Source organism: Lygodium microphyllum, chromosome 13 (genome assembly GCF_053477565.2).
Source record: "Lygodium microphyllum isolate KBCC chromosome 13, Lygodium_microphyllum_v1.1.10, whole genome shotgun sequence".
Taxonomy (NCBI): Eukaryota; Viridiplantae; Streptophyta; class Polypodiopsida; order Schizaeales; family Lygodiaceae; genus Lygodium; species Lygodium microphyllum.
In genome coordinates, this window is record NC_141147.1 from 136,762,746 (window position 1) to 136,782,745 (window position 20,000).

At 39.6% G+C, this 20,000-nt stretch overlaps 1 long non-coding RNA gene across 1 annotated transcript; it reads left to right on the forward strand.

Annotated features, from left to right (window-relative positions):
• The first annotated feature begins 12,961 nt into the window (after window positions 1-12,961).
• On the forward strand, window positions 12,962-14,598 carry LOC148027257 (uncharacterized). The gene is made up of 3 exons (XR_015692799.1): window positions 12,962-13,193; window positions 13,573-14,004; window positions 14,169-14,598. It is a non-coding gene; the product is annotated as an uncharacterized LOC148027257 (long non-coding RNA).
• The last annotated feature ends 5,402 nt before the right edge of the window (window positions 14,599-20,000 follow it).

The window sequence follows — 20,000 nt, forward strand, 5'->3', positions numbered from 1 at the left end:
AGTGTCAAAGATAGGGACTCCACCTTAGCAGATGTCCGAGCACTTGCCTTCATTGTTGTTTGTGCTTGTAACACTAGATTCAATGTCTGTGAGAGGAATGTATGACCCAACTCACAAAGGAAAATTGAATAATGAATTAGGTTGAATTCATGGATGGCGCACCAAGCTACCCCCAACTAGTTGCCAACCCTAGCCAAGGGGGTTCCAAATAGGCGTGACGGGAATGTGGACCAAACCCGCCATGAGAGGTCTCTCCATGGGTTAGTTTGAATATAGGAGGACACTTGGATGCCAGGGGGGGCTCTGGCTGTAAATTCCCTGCCTCTCCGGGTCCTACTCAAACGATTTATGTGACTTGAGATAGATTTTTGAGGCCATGTTACTAGTACAGGGGCGAAAACTTGGAGGAAATAAGGCTCATCCTCATGGATTGTGGGATTCATATTTTGTGGACGAGATTTGTATTTCATTTAAAATGGTAAAATAAAGTTTACCTCCAAGGAACTTGTCAGAATTGTTCTCGTATCAATGCCATAAGTTACGCAAACGAACCTTGTTTCCTAAAAGGCTTAATTAAGGAAGCTGTTTTTAAATGTCCCACATAAATGTGATAGGACCTAATTAGATAACTAAAGAACACCCATTGAGGGAAGCGGGTGGGCAAGACCCCTGCTGGGTCCGTCTTACGGAAGAGTGGTCCTAGAGAACTGGGATGCTTCTCACAAGGTTCTATAGTTGTACGATCTTTAGGCAATATTAGGTTAGAACCCGATTCATGCTGTTTTAGGGGACCAAAATGGGACTATGCCATATGGGTAGAGAGGCTGAGCAGTGCATCCCTCTCATTTCCCATTATCTTTGAACCAAGTGTGTAGCATGGGTCTACTTCGGCTTGTGCATTTTTGCGTAAAGTAGGATGTCCAAGATCTGACACTAGAATAATGTTAGGGGACCTTAGCTACTAGAAACCCCGATCTCGGGTCAATCCTAGTGGGTTCGGCTGTGAGCATTCCGTTGCGAGATAAACTCAGGAAAACCTAGGCGACAAACCCTGGAACACTCCATGGGAGTGCCGGGCAGCAATGCTTAGATTTATTTCTCAATGGGCAGCTAAAAATGTGCTTGAATAGCCGTTAGGCTGGTACGTTACAGTTGGTATCAGAGCTTACCAACGACTAAAACAATTAGGATAGATCTGAAAGAATGAATTGATGTTATAATTAGAAATTTTTTTTCTTTTTACTCACTTATGGATTGTTGCCTCTTCTAGACTTACAAGGCATGGAGAAGATTCCTCGTATTTCATATCATGTTTAGGACAGCTATGAACTCTTCAAGCTATCATAGACGATTCGACATGATGGGGATCCTGGATCGGCTCTACAACCCCTCACCACTGTATGTGGAAAGGCGTTGGACGTGGAGCATGGGATACTGCTACATAGATGCCAGCCGACTCACCTATTTTCAAAAAAACCTGAAGAGGCTAAAGTGGTTGGAGAACTTGAAGATTATCAAGTTATTCATATTCCACGAGGCTCGTGTGAACTCGACCCTATACATCGGACGTTGGCAATTAGATCAGAACCGCTACATCTACAAAGAGGTGGTTAAAATTTTACCAGTAGACTGAATTAAAGTAATGTGGCAAAATGAACGCCATGGCTATCAAAAATAGAGATTTCCTGAACTTCCCATGACTTATCACTTCTTGAGAATCCATTCGTCCAATCCATACTATTATTCTATCCATGTAGCTGAATCCAATAGGGAATTATTAACGTGGCGTTGATGTAACCCCTGAAAAGAAAATCATGCTAGCCAATCCCTATCTATTCCCGAATAATTGTACTTGAGGCTTACGCTTCCGTATGGTTAAAGAAGAATTTTATGTTCATTCAAATTATTGCATAGTAGCGATGGAAAATATGTGTGCATTGATTTGAGTTGTATAAGGAAGTGTTAATGCAATCCTAACACGGGATGTTTAAATTGGTAACCAGATACAACCCCAAGTGCATATTGAGAATCATGTTTCCGCACTAAGATCGGCGGAGGCCCAAGAGAAGAAGTTTCTTCTCAAACAAATTAAACCACCAGAATTTGATGGAAAAGGGAAGACTGTTGAAGTCGATGCCAAAATATGGATTGAATCCATGGAGGACTATTTCAGTGCAGTTGCAACGTCACTTGTGAACCAAGCCATGATTGCCAAGCTCAAGCTCAACAGCGAAGCTAGGCTGTGGTGGAAGGAATGGTGTAAAGACCAAGCAGTCACTAACAGCACAATAACTTGGGAAAAACTAAAGGAGTGCATGGAAGGTATATGCCACCTGTGTATAGAACTCAGAAGATGAATAAGTTCTTTAAGTTGAGACAGTTGGGCCTGTCTCTAGAGGCATACTACTCAAAATTTGTTTCCTTGCTAAAATATGCCCCGACAATGAGTATCCCCCAACAAGTCTCAAAGTTTTGTGATGGGCTAAATCCACAAATAAACACTCGGTTGGAATCAATGCGTCCTTTGGATTTGCAAGATGTATTGATAAGAGCAGGACCCATTGCCCAAGAAATCCAACTGAAGTCCAGACCTTGGGCTTACAAAGACCAGAATCTAGGGATGTCAAAAGCTCAGATTAAAAGGGCGCAAGGACAGAGTCAAGGCCAACAAAAGAAGCCAAAAGCAAATGCAATCAATGACTTTGTCCCCACTCAAAGAAGTGATCAAAGTCTGCGTTGTTTCCATTGCAATGAACCTGGGCACTTCAAAAGGGAATGTCCCAAACTTGGCGGAGATCGCTGTCAAGGGAAATTCGGAGGCCAAGCCAGGGCTACCCGTGGCCGCAGTCATGTAGCATTGGGAAGGGCAAAAAATTTTAATATTACCGCTAAAGGAATTCGAGATTGAGAGGGCAACCGTTCATACCGCTCTCCATAAGAAGGGCCGAACCACCAATTCTCAGTGATTCAAACACCATCAGACCACCAGGGTAAGAAATTCAAAACCTTGATTGATTGTGGCAGTACTCATTCTTTCATTTCACCAACCTGTGTAAGAAGGTTAGAAATAACCATTGTAGCTACACCCACTTTGCTTGTTGAACTAGTGAATGGGCGAGAAATCACTTGCACTAGACAAACTGCTAAGGTGGAATTCCTACTCAGAAACGAGCCCACAATTGTTAAGTTCAAGGTAATGAATCTAGGAGTCCATGAATGCCTACTCGAGATGGATTGGCTAATCCCCAATGATGCTCACATTCATTGTGGAAAGGTTCAAGTCTCCTTTTAGAATCCTAAGGGTGAGCTAGTTACAACACAAGGAGAAGCAAGAAAAACCAAAGATCCAGCTAGCTAAGGCAATGCGAATAGTTCAAGGAATAAGGAAGGGATTACCCGTCTACTTGATCAAGCTAAACAAACTAGATTAGGTAGAGGAGACCAATGAAGAACCATCATGGTTAAAAGAATATGTGGTTGTGTTCCCAGAAGAATTGATTGAACTACCACCACCTAGGGAAGTGGATCATGAGATTAAGCTAATTCCAGGAGCTGCACCAGTTGCGAAAAGGCCCTACAAGATGTCCATTCCTGAAGCCATTGAGTTAAAGGAACAACTCAAATAGCTACTAGACCAAGGGTACATACGCCCTAGCAGTTCTCCTTGAGCAGCTCCAGTCTTGTTCCAAAAGAAGAAGGATGGTACACTTCGCCATTGCATCGATTATAGAGGCCTGAACCAAGTAACCAACAAAAATAAATATCCCATTTCGAGGATAGACGAGTTACTTGATCGACTGCAGGGAGCAAAAATCTTCTCCAAGATTGATTTGAGGTCAGGATATTATCACATTCGCATCAAGGATGAGGATATTTCGAAGATGGCATTCAATACCAAATATGGTCATTTTGAATTCACAATTAATGTCTTTTGGATTGACTAATGCCCCTGCCACCTTTAATAGGCTAATGCAAGACATTTTTAGACCATACCTTGATGATTTCGTACTCATCTTCTTTGATGACACCTTGGTTTATTCCAAGGAAGAGGGGGACCATGAATCCCAAGTTCGCATCGTCCTTGAGACCACGAGGACTCATAAGCTCTATGCTAAGAAGAAAAAGTGTGCCTTCCTCAAAAGGCAGATTGAATATCTTGGATTTATTGTGTCAAATGAAGGAATATCTATAGACCCTACCAAGGTTAAGGATGTCCAAGAGTGGTCTCCTCCAGCTATTATTAGAGAAGTGCATAGCTTTCTTGGATTAACAAGTTGGTATTGGATCTTCATTAAGGACTATGTTTTAATCGCAAGCTGATGTAATATTTTCCCTCCCCTCGGAATGTATTTCCCAACACCCCTTTAATTAACGATTTTTTTTAAATAAAAAAGGATAATGCGCCCTCTTACACATGCCGCCAACTGGCGGATGAAGGGGGGACCTGCTATGGATGTCGTGATGGCATGGCGGAGGGAGGGGGAGCTACAGGGAGACACTGAGCATGACGATGGAGCCACAAATGTGGCAATGATGATGAGGTGTGCCAATTTGGACGGCGACACATCACTAGTCATTCTCTCCTCGTCAACTACAGTTGTGTGGCAGTAGCCCAACCACCTGGCCACCTAGAAAGAGATAGGGGGGACTCCATATCATGCTATTTTCCCCCCTAATTACACTATAAAAGTCCTTAGGACTAACAAGGGAGGGGATCATGATCGTGACTCTTTCCTGCTACCAGACTAGAGTAAGAGAGTGGGAGAGAGTAAGAGAAAAGAGAGGGAGAGTGTGAGAGAAAAGCGAGAGATTGTGTGAGAGAGTAAGAGAGAGAGAGAGAGGGAGAGAGAGAGAGAGGGAAATTTTTCCTTGGAGGCTTCCGAGCTTTTCCTTTCTTTTTCCCCTCTCTCTGAGAGGGTTCTCATGAGCGGTTTCCTTCCACAAGGAGTCACCTCTCTTGTAGCCTAGGTGCATAGCCGCGAAGTAAAAGCTGAATTATACGCGGCCTCCCAAGCAAAGTAAGGTCCAATTGAGTGCGAATCCCGCTTCAACCAATGCAGCTACGGGTCAAGGAACCGTGACACTTGGTAACCAGGTGCATCCCATAAATCCTACTTTGATGGGAACTCTTAAAAATGTAGATCGACTTCATTGGGAAGGGAGAAGTATTTTGGTGAAAATCTATGATAACTAACCACCAATTAGGTTGCATTATTCAATCATGTTGGAAATTGTGTTTTATTGCACTCTAGCATGTTTAGAATGAACAACTTGCAAAAAGATTTCGCATTTGTGCACACTGAAATCAAGGACTTTATTGATTGTGTTCGTAGTGCATTAGATTTATGCACTAGCATTGGCATGCTTGAGAGGTAAAAGAAACTGAAAAATGGGTTATCGAGACGATAAAGCATATTCATCGGTAAGTGGAAATCGTACTTTTTGCATCGCAAAATTTGTGAAATTGGAAAGGTAGGAGTAAAGGCTTGAATCAAGTCCATGAGGATCGTGAGTTGCTACATTAACGGTTAAGTATGTTTAGGTCATGGCAATACTAAACCGAGTATTAGGCTCTTATAAACCTTTAAGAGAGGAATTGATTGCATTTGCATTAGGCCTGATGACTCGTGTCCCCCGCACAAAAAAAGAAAATACAAGTCTCTATTTATGTTTTGCATAAGTGCATTGAAATGAATTCCCAAGGGGGAAAGCTCCGCAGTGCATCATCGACTTAAGAAGGACTCGCATCTAGATTACGTGGTATCATGGACGGTTTCAGTTGCACTGCTAGGGATTCATCTTAAAGATAGTTATAGGACATGCATATGAAGTGCTAATCTTAATTGCTCAGGGAAGTTCAATAAGATGAATCCTATATATGCAAGGATAGGGTTTAACTCGACTTATTTAGGGTTTAAAAGTAAATGAGCCAAACTATTGTTACATTCATAAGAGGGCCTTGGGACAAGTAAAACACTCCTTGGCCTCTATCCTACATTTGGCCTCGATAAAGTTGAGACAACCTTGAAGATATCAACTTTAACCATGACACAACTCGATGTTAATATAAGAGAGCTTGAGTGACATTTCTCCAAGACAAGAACCCTGGACTAAAGGCTAGCAAGCTAGACAGCTACCATTTGAGAACTATTGGATATAGATCCAATTGCATAATTGCTCGCTCCTACCACATAGGAGTGGGGTCAAAAAGAAGGTATTCCCTATCCATCAAAGGATATTGGAAATTGCCGCCAATGTAAGAAGGACAAACACTAAGTGTCAAAGATAAAGACTCCACCTTAGCAGATGTCCGAGCACTTGCCTTCATTGTTGTTTGTGCTTGTAACACTAGATTCAATGTCTGTGAAAGGAATGTATGACCCAACTCACAAAGGAAATTTGAATAATGAAATAGTTTGAATTCATGGATGGCGAGCCAAGCTACCCCGAGCTGGCTACCAACCCTAGCCAAGGGGATTCCAAATAGCTGTGACAGGAACGTGGATCGAGCCCGCCATGAGAGGTCTCTCCATGGGTTAGTTTGAATATAGGAGGATGCTTGGATGCCAGGGGGAGACTTTGGCTGTAAATTCTCTGCCTCTTCAGGTCCTACTCAAATGATGTATGTGAATTGGGATAGATTCTTGAGGCCATGTTACTAGTACAAGGGCAGAAACTTGGAGGAAATAAGGCGCATCCTCATGGATTGTGGGATTCATCCTTTGTGGATGGGATTTGTATAAGTTTACTTCCAAGGAACTTGTCTGAATTGTTCTCATGTCAGTGCCATAAGTTACACAAACGAACCCTGTTTCCTAAAAGGCTTAATTAAGGACCTAATTAGATAAACTAAAGAACATCCATTGAGGGAAGCAGGTGGGCGTGATTCTTGATGGCGGGTCCGCTATCCTACGAAAGGGTGGTCCCAGAGAACTAGGAGGCTTCTCACAAGGTTCTATAGTCATATGATCCCATAGGAAATATTAGGTTAGAACCCGATTCATGCCGTTTTAAGGGACTGGAATGGGACTATGCCCTATGGGTAGAGAGGCTAAGCAATGCATCCCTCTCGTTTCCTATTCTCTTTGAACCAAGTTCGTTCGACTTGGGTATTTCTGTTAGGATGTCCAGGATCCGACACTAGTATACTATTAGGGGACCTTGGCTACTAGAAACCCGATCTCGGGTCGATCCTAGTGGGTTCGGTTGCGAGCATTCTGTTGCGAGGCGGACCAAAGTTTGATCAATCTTTGACATTCCATCGAATTGGGCCAAACTTCACCCATGTTGCTATAAGATGTCTTCCAAATGCAACAAACCCAAATTGAAATCCAAGTCTTGAGCAAATCGATTATTCCCATGAGAATAAATCAAGCCAAGCACTATATCATCTATAATGGCAATCTTAAAGCATTTCCACAACTGGCTTGGATACATAGGATCACAAAAAATCAACAATGTTGCAAATAATGTCCACAATTATATGCATGTCTAAACAATCACAACTTTCTCCATGTAGATGTACCATTCCTAGTCATTTTCTAGCAAATCCATAGCTATGCAAGCAACTTTGAAAGTTGAATACATAATTGCATCAACTATGTGCATGTCCTTAAATGATTTACAACCCCTGCACTCTATGAGAAGCATTCTCAAGTAATAGAGCTCACATGTAGAAGGAGAAAGTAGATGTGACAAAAAACATTCTCCTTTTTTCACTTTGTCCAAATTTTTCTTGTCACATTCCAAACCCACTACTGGGAAAACTCTTGGTACAAGAGCACATTTGCCTCTAGATGATTTTGATTGTAAACAAACCAGTGAGTCAATGTTGTTCGTTGCATGCTACCATTAGAAACAACATGTCTTATATTATCATTGTTATGAAAGGTGACAACATTTTCCCTTGGCAAGTGCACATGCAAACATATGATATCTAGCTTCTCATTGTGCACCTGGTATTTGAAAATCCTCCAACATGCCTAAGATGTAGAAACATATTGAGCATCAAGGTACATCTAAATTTCATTAATAATGTGAACTAATGTGGAACAATTTCCTACATTTGATGGGCTTCTCTCCATAGATTGCAACCTTACATTCACATGGTCATGGCCTTTATAAACGTATTTGTAAAGATAGACATCTGAAATGCTAGAACATCCCTCCACATTAATGTGCACTCTATACTTTATAGACATCTATGGATTATAAGGCACAACCCAATGGTTGCCAAGATGTACCTTTAACCAATACTTGTCTCCCATCATTTCTTCTCATATAAATCGGGTAACCATGATCATCTTCAACTGTGGAATTGGCATATGTGTGTAGGTAATGCCTTGAACATTTGTTGTTCACCATGCACAGACTTTTGGGACCCAAATGGCCACATGGGTCATGCATGTTGCAAGTAACAATTGTTTCAAATAGCTCTGAAATTTTATCTTGATCTAGTAGCTCTGCACAAACCATCCTATCATAGTGATTAACATCCTTTGGCTTGAAAGCATTGTGCAATATTAGAAGTGTATGTGAGTGTGGCAAGCCTCGCTTTTGGAGCTCCACTACAATCATGTAGCACACAACTTTTCCAAACAAACTTTTTCTCACGAGCATTTCCATCATATCCTTGCGTTTATGATAAAAGACTCCAGTGGTCAAGTCTGATCTGTTGTGCACTCCAGTGGTCCAGTAGAGGTTTGTTTTCAAGCAATATACTATCATTGAGCAATATGCATAGAATTATTAGAGAGATGAATCTTGAAAACCACGCGGTAGAGATAAGAATGACAATTACGAAATGGTGGGCGACATCAAGACAATACTTCCCCCACTGGACTTGCATGCATAGGTGGAATGAATACTAGAAGATTATGGGCTTCACGAGGATTTGCATTTTGAGAAAAGGTGGGTGCTAAAGGAACTTGATTTAATCTAAACAATGGAATATGTGTAGCATTGAAACCATCAAATCTAGCATTTTGATTTGTATCCTGCAAAGAAAAGAGACCTAATTGGAAGATTCGTAGTTGAGTACAAAGCCTGCCACTGTGTCTTTGATTAACTCTTATTGAGTTCAACCATAATCTATGCATTTGTAGAATTGTCTCAAATGTAAAGCCGATGCCATCATCCTCCAAGAATAATATTATTGAGGGATGTGACTAAAAGATATGCATAGCTACTATGAGAGAAAAATGTGTGCATATAAATAAGTATATTCATATCTATACAACCATACAATATATGTATGAGAGAGAGATATGTGTGTGTGTGTGTGTGTAAATAATTATATTCATATATACATAATATATACATGTAAGAGAGAGAGAGAGAGAGAGAGAGAGAGAGAGAGAGAGAGAGAGAGAGAGAGAGAGAGAGAGAGAGAGAGAGAGAGAGAGAGAGAGAGAGAGAGAGAGAGAGAGAGAGAGAGAGAGAGAGAGAGAGAGAGAGAGAGAGAGAGAGAGAGAGAGAGAGAGAGAGAGAGAGAAATGTGTGCATATAAATAAGTATATTCATATCTATACAACCATACAATATATGTATGAGAGAGAGATATGTGTGTGTGTGTGTGTGTGTGTGTGTGTAAATAAGTATATTCATATATACATAATATATACATGTAAGAGAGAGAGAGAGAGAGAGAGAGAGAGAGAGAGAGAGAGAGAGAGAGAGAGAGAGAGAGAGAGAAATGTGTGCATATAAATAAGTATATTCATATCTATACAACCATACAATATATGTATGAGAGAGAGATATGTGTGTGTGTGTGTGTGTGTGTGTGTGTGTGTGTGTGTGTGTAAATAAGTATATTCATATATACATAATATATACATGTAAGAGAGAGAGAGAGAGAGAGAGAGAGAGAGAGAGAGAGAGAGAGAGAGAGAGAGAGAGAGAGAGAGAGAGAGAGAGAGAGAGAGAGAGAGAGAGAAATGTGTGCATATAAATAAGTATATTCATATCTATACAACCATACAATATATGTATGAGAGAGAGATATGTGTGTGTGTGTGTGTGTGTGTGTGTGTGTGTGTGTGTGTGTGTGTGTGTGTGTGTGTGTGTGTAAATAAGTATATTCATATATACATAATATATACATGTAAGAGAGAGAGAGAGAGAGAGAGAGAGAGAGAGAGAGAGAGAGAGAGAGAGAGAGAGAGAGAGAGAGAGAGAGAGAGAGAGAGAGAGAGAGAGAGCTATAATACTTTATCAAAGATGCAAAATGATAATTGAAAGACCAAATTACTAAAACAATAAAATTGTTCCCATGAACAACACTGAAGAAAAAACAATGATGTAAGCAATCCTTGTGAATAGAAACCTAATGCTCAGATCTAGATGGCCTGCCAACCATGTTACTACTTCCAATAACACGATGGGCATTATGAATGACATTCGTGGGCATAGCGTTTGTGCCCACCCTAGCCACTATATCATTCTCAAAATTTATAGTGATTGCATTCAAACGGCCAAGGTAAGACCTAACATTGGTAACCTTAGTCACAAACTTATCAAGTTGAAGCTTGCAAGATTGGGGCAACAACCTACAACTTGAGGGACACACCATAGGGCATTCAAGCCCACCCCATAGCACACCCCACATCTTGCTGATGTCCTTTTGAATATTCAAGTCAATGACCAGTAAGCCTTGAAGTGTAGCATTGACCCCAGACGTCCAAGAGTTGTCTTGTTGTGCTACACATTGGAAATAAGTTACAAGATTGCTCTTTTCCGCACAACACAACTCGATTTTTTGGCACAAGTATTGAAGCTCATTTGTGAGGACTCCATCCAACTCACCACATGAGTGGTGGCTTTTGCGAATGGCAATCAAAGCTCTCTTAATACTCTACCCCTCACAATTTCCTTGGCTTGAGGAGTTACATCAATACGTCTTTGCGGAGTGGATAGCATAGCCTCTAGATTATCACTGTTAGATGTCTTTATCGTGGTATTAGGGTTGTAAACCTTCATATCCATTAAAAGAATACATTTTGATTTCTTTAAAAAATATGTAATTGTTTTTTACAATACATAAATTCATTTAAATATTTGAATACAAATCATGTATTTGAAAGAATTGGAGTGAAACCACCAATATTGAAAGAATATGGATGTTCATCAAGCATGCAAGTTGTCTTCTACTAATTGTGTGATTATGATTCACTCAAGAAAGCATATACTAAGAAAATATGAAGGTTCGTAGTTGAGTATGAAGCCTAGTATTGTGTCTTCCACTTAGTCTTGTTGATTTTAGCTATAGTCTACATAGCTATAGAATTCATTTCCTTGACAAAGGACACGACTTTGGTGCCATCATCTTAGAACAATACTAGTAGGCGATGAGAACAAAATATACAAAAAGTTGAAATGAGAAAGAGAAAATATATGTAGGCATATGCATTTATGGGACATGCACGCATGCACATGTTTTAATGCAAAATTAATTAATTTTATATATGTATGAGAGAGAGAGAGAGAGAGAGAGAGAGAGAGAGAGAGAGAGAGAGAGAGAGAGAGAGAGAGAGAGAGAGAGAGAGAGAGAGAGAGAGAGAGAGAGAGAGAGAGAGAGAGAGAGAGAGAGAGAGAGAGAGAGAGAGAGAGAGAGAGAGAGAGAACTCCAAGCCCAAAAAGTTACCACCTAAAAATAGAATTTGCAAAGGCATATAGAGTGAATCATTAACAAAGATTTTCTACAGGGAAATGCACATCATGAATTGCAACACACAACATACTGGATTTCAAAATTGGTGTATATGCCAGATGTATTGAATTTTAGGATTGGCACTAAAGCATTCATTCTTGCATATTTAGATGATATGCATGCTCACTTGATATATTTGATATAAAAGTTACACCTCCCTATGATGAACTATTTGAAGCATGTAAGCATGTAAAAAACTATTTCTCAATATATCATTGTCTATTAAGTTGTCATTGGAAATGCATAATTGCAAAGCCAAGTATGTCTAGCTTCATGTGCTTTTCTCTCTCCCCTCCCTCCCTCCCAAGTCTCTCCCTATCTCTCTCTTAGGGTTTGTAGGGAGGAGTAGCTTTAAGGCCTAGATGGCTAAAGAGAAATCACACACTCTCTCGTAGGGTTTTTGGGGAAGGGTAGCAGTAGGGCCTAGCAGGCTAAAGAGAAATTAAACCTCTCAAAACTCAAGGAAAACCTAGAAGTCTACTTCTTACTTCACTTAACAATTTATTTTAACAAAGGTGGAATTTCATTCTTCAAAAGTTAAGAGTTCAAACATTTGGGCATACATGTCCATGCCCTAATGTCCTTGCCAATCGAAAGCAATGAGAAAAGAAAGGAAAAAAAAGAACTTTTGTGCTAGGGAAACAACTAACTCATGGCATTTTTTAAAGCCTCCATGAGCTACACATGGATAATATTCCAAATTCTACATCTTTGGAGACATCACCATGGGATGTCAACTTTTGAATGGCATCCGATGCATGATCCATTATCATGATAGATGTTATTCCACATGCCATGACCAATGGCTAATTGAGGTTCCAAAACCATGACAATTGTTATTCCACATGCCATCAAAAAGGGCTAAATGATGTCTCTAAACTATCATTCCACATACCATGACCAATGGCTAATTGATGTTCCATAAGCATGACAAATGTTATTCCACCCCAAATATTGAATTTAAATGCTTATATAGTGTTTAATGCATGTTTGTGAGAAAAAATACTTGCCTCAACCTTGGGCATCTTATATCAAAGAAGCCTTCTTCTCATCTCAAGTAAAGGAAGATAGCTATGCATGTCAACCCTTAAGGACCGCACCATTTGAAATGTAAAGAAAATTTTTTAAATTTTATACTTCAATTTAAGTGAATTACATCGAGAGACAGAGAGAGAGAGAGAGAGAGAGAGAGCCTCACATGTGTGAGGCTCTCTCTCTCTCTCTCTCTCTCTCTCTCTATTATACCTTCTCCTTCTCTTTCTCCCTCACTCCCTCTTCCGAGAGGTTTCCTCCCCCTCCCTCTCTAGTTCCTCTCTTCCCAAATGGGCCCTCTCCTCTTCTTGAAATGGTCCTTGCACTAGCGGCCGTAATCCCTCCATGCATCTTAGCAGATCGCACGAGTACACAGGAAGCAGACCGTAGAGAGGTTGCAAGACTCTAGATTGAATCAAAGCATAGGAGCGCATCGATCTCTTCAATTAAAGTAAGTTGTCAGGGTTGCTGGCACTTGCAGAGACTTCAGCAACCCTGACAAGTGCCAGCAACCCTATTCCCGCCATTTCCTGCGTGCATCGTAGAAGGTGTGGTGTGTCTTCATCCCTTTACCCCCTATCTTCACCCATAGCCCAACCTCTCTCTCTCGTTGACCACACTTGCACAAACTTCAACTTCAGCTTCTCCTATTCCCATGATTTCTTGCATGCATCGCAGAAGGTGCTTCTTCATCCCTCCTCTCTCTCTCTCTCTCTCTCTCATTGACGCTTATGCGCCACCCGTGTCTCCTCTTCATATATTTTTTGGTCAGGTAGACCTAATGATGTGATGATTATTGGCTCCAAACTTGATGTTACTATGTTTGGCAGGTGAAACGCAAGTGCGTCTCCTGTTCATTATGTCGTGGTCGCATTTTCTACACATCTTGACCTCAGCATGCTCGCATTATATTTTTGTGTGTTGCTATTTGCATCATGCTGACAATTTCCAAGGCTTAAAATCCTATGAACTTTCCTGGCAGATAAAGATCCTGACGCTTCAGAAGACCTTGTCTATAGGTCTGGTCAAAGTATTCAAAACGCTAGACGAGATTCATTAAGTGATTCACAGATTCTGATGATTAACAGATATTGGAAATGCTAACTCCTAATTGACATTCTCCAGTGTTAGTTGCCAAGGGTCTGGAGAAGTTTTGATGTGTACCTATCATAGCTTATGAAAGGTCGTGGACTGGAAGATTGAGAAGCACACTGGAAAGTGTCTGTTTCATAATTATATGATTGCAAGGAGCTAGCCTCTAGGTATTTGATATTTTGATACTCGTAATTGTAATCACTCAAGACATGCTGTCTCCGCCCCCTCTCTCTCTCCTTCCCGCCTCTCTCTTTGTCACAGGACCATATAAAACACTTAATCAATCTGCTAGCATATCTTTATCTTTAATTCTTAATCAATGGTTTTGCAGAGAACATGATAGATAAGTTGGGAATGTATCTACTAACTATTGATAAAGACACTGTTACGCTGCTCTTGAAGAGAAGAAAGTGACAAGTCGTCACTGGTTGAGAACACCTGACAACAAAGATGTGGTCAATCGCAAATGACATCAATCGATCGACACTATTGAAATGAAAATTGAATCATCATCATCAATACTTCATTACTTACCTGATGAGAGAAGATGGACAATAAAAGCATGAGTATGCATGGTTGCTCGATTTTATAGATGGGATGAAGTGCTCATGTGTTGACTCATGAAGTCACCTCTATCCAGAAAAAGCCTCAGGCTGCATTGACTTCTTAGCATACTTATTTGTATTGTAGTCAAGCCCATGAACTATAAATGGCCCAAGTTGTGCTTTTTTATGGCAAAATATATATGAAAAATGACTAAAACGATCCCAAGTTGTATTTTTTTGAATGAAAAAATGACTTTTTAATAAGTTAGCACTAGGATATTTGTATGATGGCCATGGGATGTTTGTGTGGTGGCCATGTAGGCTCGGGTGTCGATGTGGCAAATCCATGAATTATATGTTTAGTAGACTAGCTCTATATGCAAGCTAATGTTGTCGGCTAAACCTGCCAATCACCATGGCTATTTCTTCTATTCTATATATTAGCCCATCGACCTTGCACAAGTTCGTGGACTTGCAAAGCTCAAGAGGCTTCGCCTTGTTCGCTTTGTGTGTTTGTGAGCAAAGGGAAGTGGTGTTATATTACATGGTTGTTGCTTTCCTTTGCTCACAAAAGAATTACAAATAGCATGCTTCACACATAATGAGCAAGGCTCTTTCCATATAATGCGTAAAATCCTACGAATGTGAATAGGTTGTTTATTGAGATTATTCACAAAAGCATGTCATTAGTCATATACACTTATAGACGCTACAATAGACAACATGCTCGTCTAAATGCAATAATGTATTCACTTTTGAGATATGGAATGTGTGAAGACTCTCTGTGTGTTATTGCACTATTCATGCACCCTTATATATGGATGTCAATATCTCTTTGTCTATCTCGCGTAAGTACAATCGATACTTACTAACTAATCGATGTAAATCAACCACATGAAAGATTGATGTGAATCAACATTTATCGATACAATTGACATCTTCAACAACATTAAAAATTGATGTGAATCAACACTTTATTGATTAAAAATGCAAGTGGTTGATGTTTTGAAATAGAAGAGGAGTTTAAGGAAAAATATGATTGACATATTGATGAAAAATGCAACGGTTGATGTTTAGAAATAGAAGAGAAAATTAAGAAAGAATAAGGTCAACATTTAGTGTTTATTCAAACCATCTTTTGCATCATTTAAAGTGTTAGATTTACATCTTGCATTTAAAGTGTTGGATTAAAAATATGCATTTTGAAGTATATAGATAGTACATACTCAAAATATTTGTAAACACCCATTGGGAGTGATCAAATTGTTGCTTCTTGAATCTTTTACTCCTAAGTGACATGGGCAAGTAGCATCATGGTGTCTTATCTTATATGCACTCCACATTCTCTTTGGGCGAGGGTGAGAAATGTGTGTGTGTGTAAAGAAGTCCTTCCCTATGCTTGCACAGAGAGAGAGAGAGAGAGAGAGAGAGAGAGAGAGAGAGAGAGCTTTTGAAAAGTGATGCATAGTCATTAAATATTGTAAGAGAGAGAGACCTCCAACTCATGGTGCCATGGGGTCAAACTCTAGAGGTTTTACATGGAACTCTATCAATTGTGGACTTTATTTCCTCTTCGTGTGTAACTTAGACCACTCAAGTCATTGTATACATACAATAGGAAGAGAAAGGCCTCAACACGTTTCTTTGAGAGCAAAGCCTTTGCTTCTTTTCAACTAGCAAAGGCCATTAAAAAAGACACTTCCTTGGCTCTTTTCAATTAGTAAAGGTCATTAAAAAATGAACACTTCCTTTGAAGACTTTCTTATAATAATATGAGAGAGAGAGAGAGAGAGAGAGAGAGAGAGAGAGAGAGAGAGAGAGAGAGAGAGAGAGAGAGAGAGAGAGAGAGAGAGAGAGAGAGAGAGAGAGAGAGAGAGAGAGAGAGAGAGAGAGAGAGAGAGAGAGCATGTGATCTCTTTTACATATTTGCTAAAGAAGAGCAAGAAAATGATTTGAATTCAAACATCATGTATAAAAGTGCTTGAGTGAAATGGAGAATATAACAATGTAATCAACCAAAATTGCGCTTCATTGGGACAATATTTCTTGCACTTTACACACACACACACACACACACACACACACACACACACACACACACACACACACGCACGCACGCACGCACGCACGCACGCACGCACGCACGCACGCACACACACACACACACAGCACCAACTAATGAAATTCAATTCAAGAAACCCAATGAATCCAAGGAACCCAAGGGGAGAGAGAAAGAGGAGATAATGAGCGAGAGAGAATGGTTTGGGAACATTATAGGACTACCGCATAGGCTTAGTATTAGGTTCATGAGATCGATCAACTACAAGATCGTATAGATGTTCTGATCTGACTCAAGGCTATATAATCTCAAGGGAAGTTGAACCCCAAACACGAACATTTAGCATGGTTACAAAGCTTACCAACACAAATACAAAGAGGATCTCTCTCTCTCTCTCTCTCCATATGTACTCTTTAATATATATGCTTTCAATCTCTCATGCAGTGTCCTTCAGAGGGACACATAAGATGGTTATACTACATGTTCAACTCCCTTAAAGCTCAACATTTGGGATAATAAATGCATGGGTGTGCATATTGCTCCCCTTACAATACATCAGATTAATCTAACCACAACTAATTGTGAGTTTGCAAACATTGATAAACTCTTGATTCAAGCTACAATATATAGTTAAGAATGATTCCATGTTGAAGGGGCAAATGGAGTTTTATAGAGAGAGTTTGCATGCAAGAATGAAGCGAAGTATTGCATGATATTGTGGCAACTTTGAACTTTGCTCATGTAGTGATACTGATACATATGTGAGTTTAACCATGCATGGTTTTAAAATTTGTGTAGTTTGTACTATAAAGGCGACAAAGGAACAATTGATGTGCAAGTTGCATAAGAGCTTATATAGTTTGAAACATGCTCCTAGGGAATGGCATCATAAGCTCAATGCCTTTATGTGGTTTCAAGGGTACACTAGAAGTGAGATTGACTACTATTGCTTATATATTAGAAAGGCTTTGGATGGTAGTTAAGTAACATACTGATTGCTGGGAAATTGGTCATGCAAGTGGATGCAATAAAGAAAAGGTTGCATGAAACCTTTAACATGCAATACTTGGGAAACGTTGGTCATGTTCTTGGCATACACATTTTGCAAGATAAAGAAAAAAGGGTACTCAAATTGTCTCAAAAATACATTGGGAAGATATTGGAGCATTTCAATATGGAGAGAGGGAAGGCTATTAGTGTTCCATTGCCTCTATATTTGAAACTTACTTGAGAGAATAACCCCAAGTCAAATGAGTAGAAGGTTGAAATGGCCAAGGTTCCTTATGCATTTGTAATTTATTAGCTTTATGTATGCCATGATTGCTACATGTCCAAACTTTGGCTATGCAGCAGTGGGAATGGTTAGTAGGTATATGGCAAAACTTTAGCAAGAAGCATTGGAAGGTGGTGAAGAGTATACTGAGATACTTGAATGGCACATAAGGTATGTACATATGCTTTGGAAGGAACAATGCATCTATTCTTAGATATGTAGATGATGTTGATTTTTCATGGTGTAGGCTTTAGGAGGTCTACTACCAGGGTTTATCTTATTTTCACAATTGGTGTAGTGTGTTAGGTCTCTTCATGCATGACTTTATCTATCATTGAGATTTAGTATGTTGCAGTCTCATTGAGGCTCAGAACGAAGCTATATGGCTTACTTCTCTATTGGGAGACTTAGGCATTATAGAAAAGGTACCTTACATTGCATTGTGATTGTCAAAATGCCATTGAGTTGGCACAAAAACTTGTCTTTCATGCAAAGATAAAGCGCATTGAGGTGAAGTATCACTTCATTAGGGAGGTTCTCGAGGATAAGTACATTGAGCTTGTCAAGATAAATACAAATGATAATCTTGTAGATCTTCTCACGAAGATTTTACCTTCTGAGTGCTTTGCACATTGTAGAGTGCTAATAGGCATTGGATAGTATCTTTACTTTTTCCTTGTACTCCCGTAAATACATAGCCTCTAAGTACGAGGTTGTTGGGATAAAGGTCCTACATAGAACATGAGTTACAACATTATATCAACCCTTGCAATAGAGTGGCATGCAATCAAACTCTTGAAGGATTGTAGCCCGTCTAGCCTTTCTTCCCTTCAAATCCTTTTGTGCAGTAAACCAGTTGATACTCTCTTCATCAAATAGTACCTCAACCATAGCACCATACAAATAATGGGACTACTTCATCAAAGTGTAGACAATTTTATAGAGCTTAGTTCATAAGAAGAAAAATAAATTTGCTAGGCCATAGTTGCCTATTTGGTTTCAAAAGCCATAGGTCTACCCTCTTGGAGTAACATGTCATGACACATTCAAGAGGTAAACCCAATGGCAAATCAGAAGGAAACACATCCACATGTTCTTTAGGAAATTCTTACATCTTATCATGAACGTGTGCTAGAGAAAGAAAGGAAGAGTCCATAAGAGAATGTGGCAATGATGAATTTTATTTTAGTATTGATGGGTTTAAGGGATCAGGGGATAGCCTACATTAAGATATAGAATGCCAAAGGATGAGCATAAGGATATATGTAATAAAGGGTCAAAGGATTGGTGATCAATATTTACAGAATTGCCAAAGTCAATCTAAATATAAAGTCTATAGGTTTACCTAAAGATACCAATATGATGCTAAAACAAGCTATTCTCTTGATTGGTTGGGAGGTTCATAAGGCTTTTGTAAGTTTCAATGTTTAGAGGCTATGGTAGCCATGTGTGAAAGCAAGATATGCATGTGTGCATGACACTTGTATTAGAGCTAGGTTGCAAGAAAATAATTCGGGAGCATGCATGTAAGAGTTCCACATTGACTGATCATGCATGCATGCATAATACTAGTATCAAAGCTAGGTTGTAGCAAAAGAACTAGGAAACACAATTTGTGGCTTACAACTAAGGTAGTGACTAAGGCAATGACCAATGTATAAACCTTGGCATACTTGGAAATAAAACTACAAAGTCTTTGTTGGCTATACATGAGGTGTTTCAAAAAATGGATTTTGAAGAGATAAAGAGCTCTGTAGGAATCTCTATCTACACGTTGGCAAACAATACCTTTAGAATTCTATTGTATCACCTTTGCAATCCATTAAATTGTTTCATTGTGATGAAGACATCGTAGTAGGTAAGTGGTAGTTTCTCTCTCTCAATTTCAAGCATCAAGTCATGTCCTCACCATTGTTGTCGAGCTAAAGACACAATAATCGGGACATTGAATGGACTTTTATTGCTTCAAAAGTTGCAACTTACTCTGGAAACAATCTCTCACCTTATCTTCTTGAGACTTTATCTAACCAATTATGTAACCTTTTTTCTAACCCTAGAAAGTAAGAATACAAGACTAGCCTTGAAGTGTAGTGAACTCACCAAATTCCCATGTTATAGTCCAAAATCTTGACTCCAAGATGATTCCACAATCCAAGCAACACAATCTAGCACTATTGCTCCTTCACATCTACCACCAAATATGCCCATGTTGAGAGAAGAAAAGGGAGAAGAAGAAGGAGAACAACTTTATATTGCTGGATTTCTCACTCTCTCATAATGTCACAA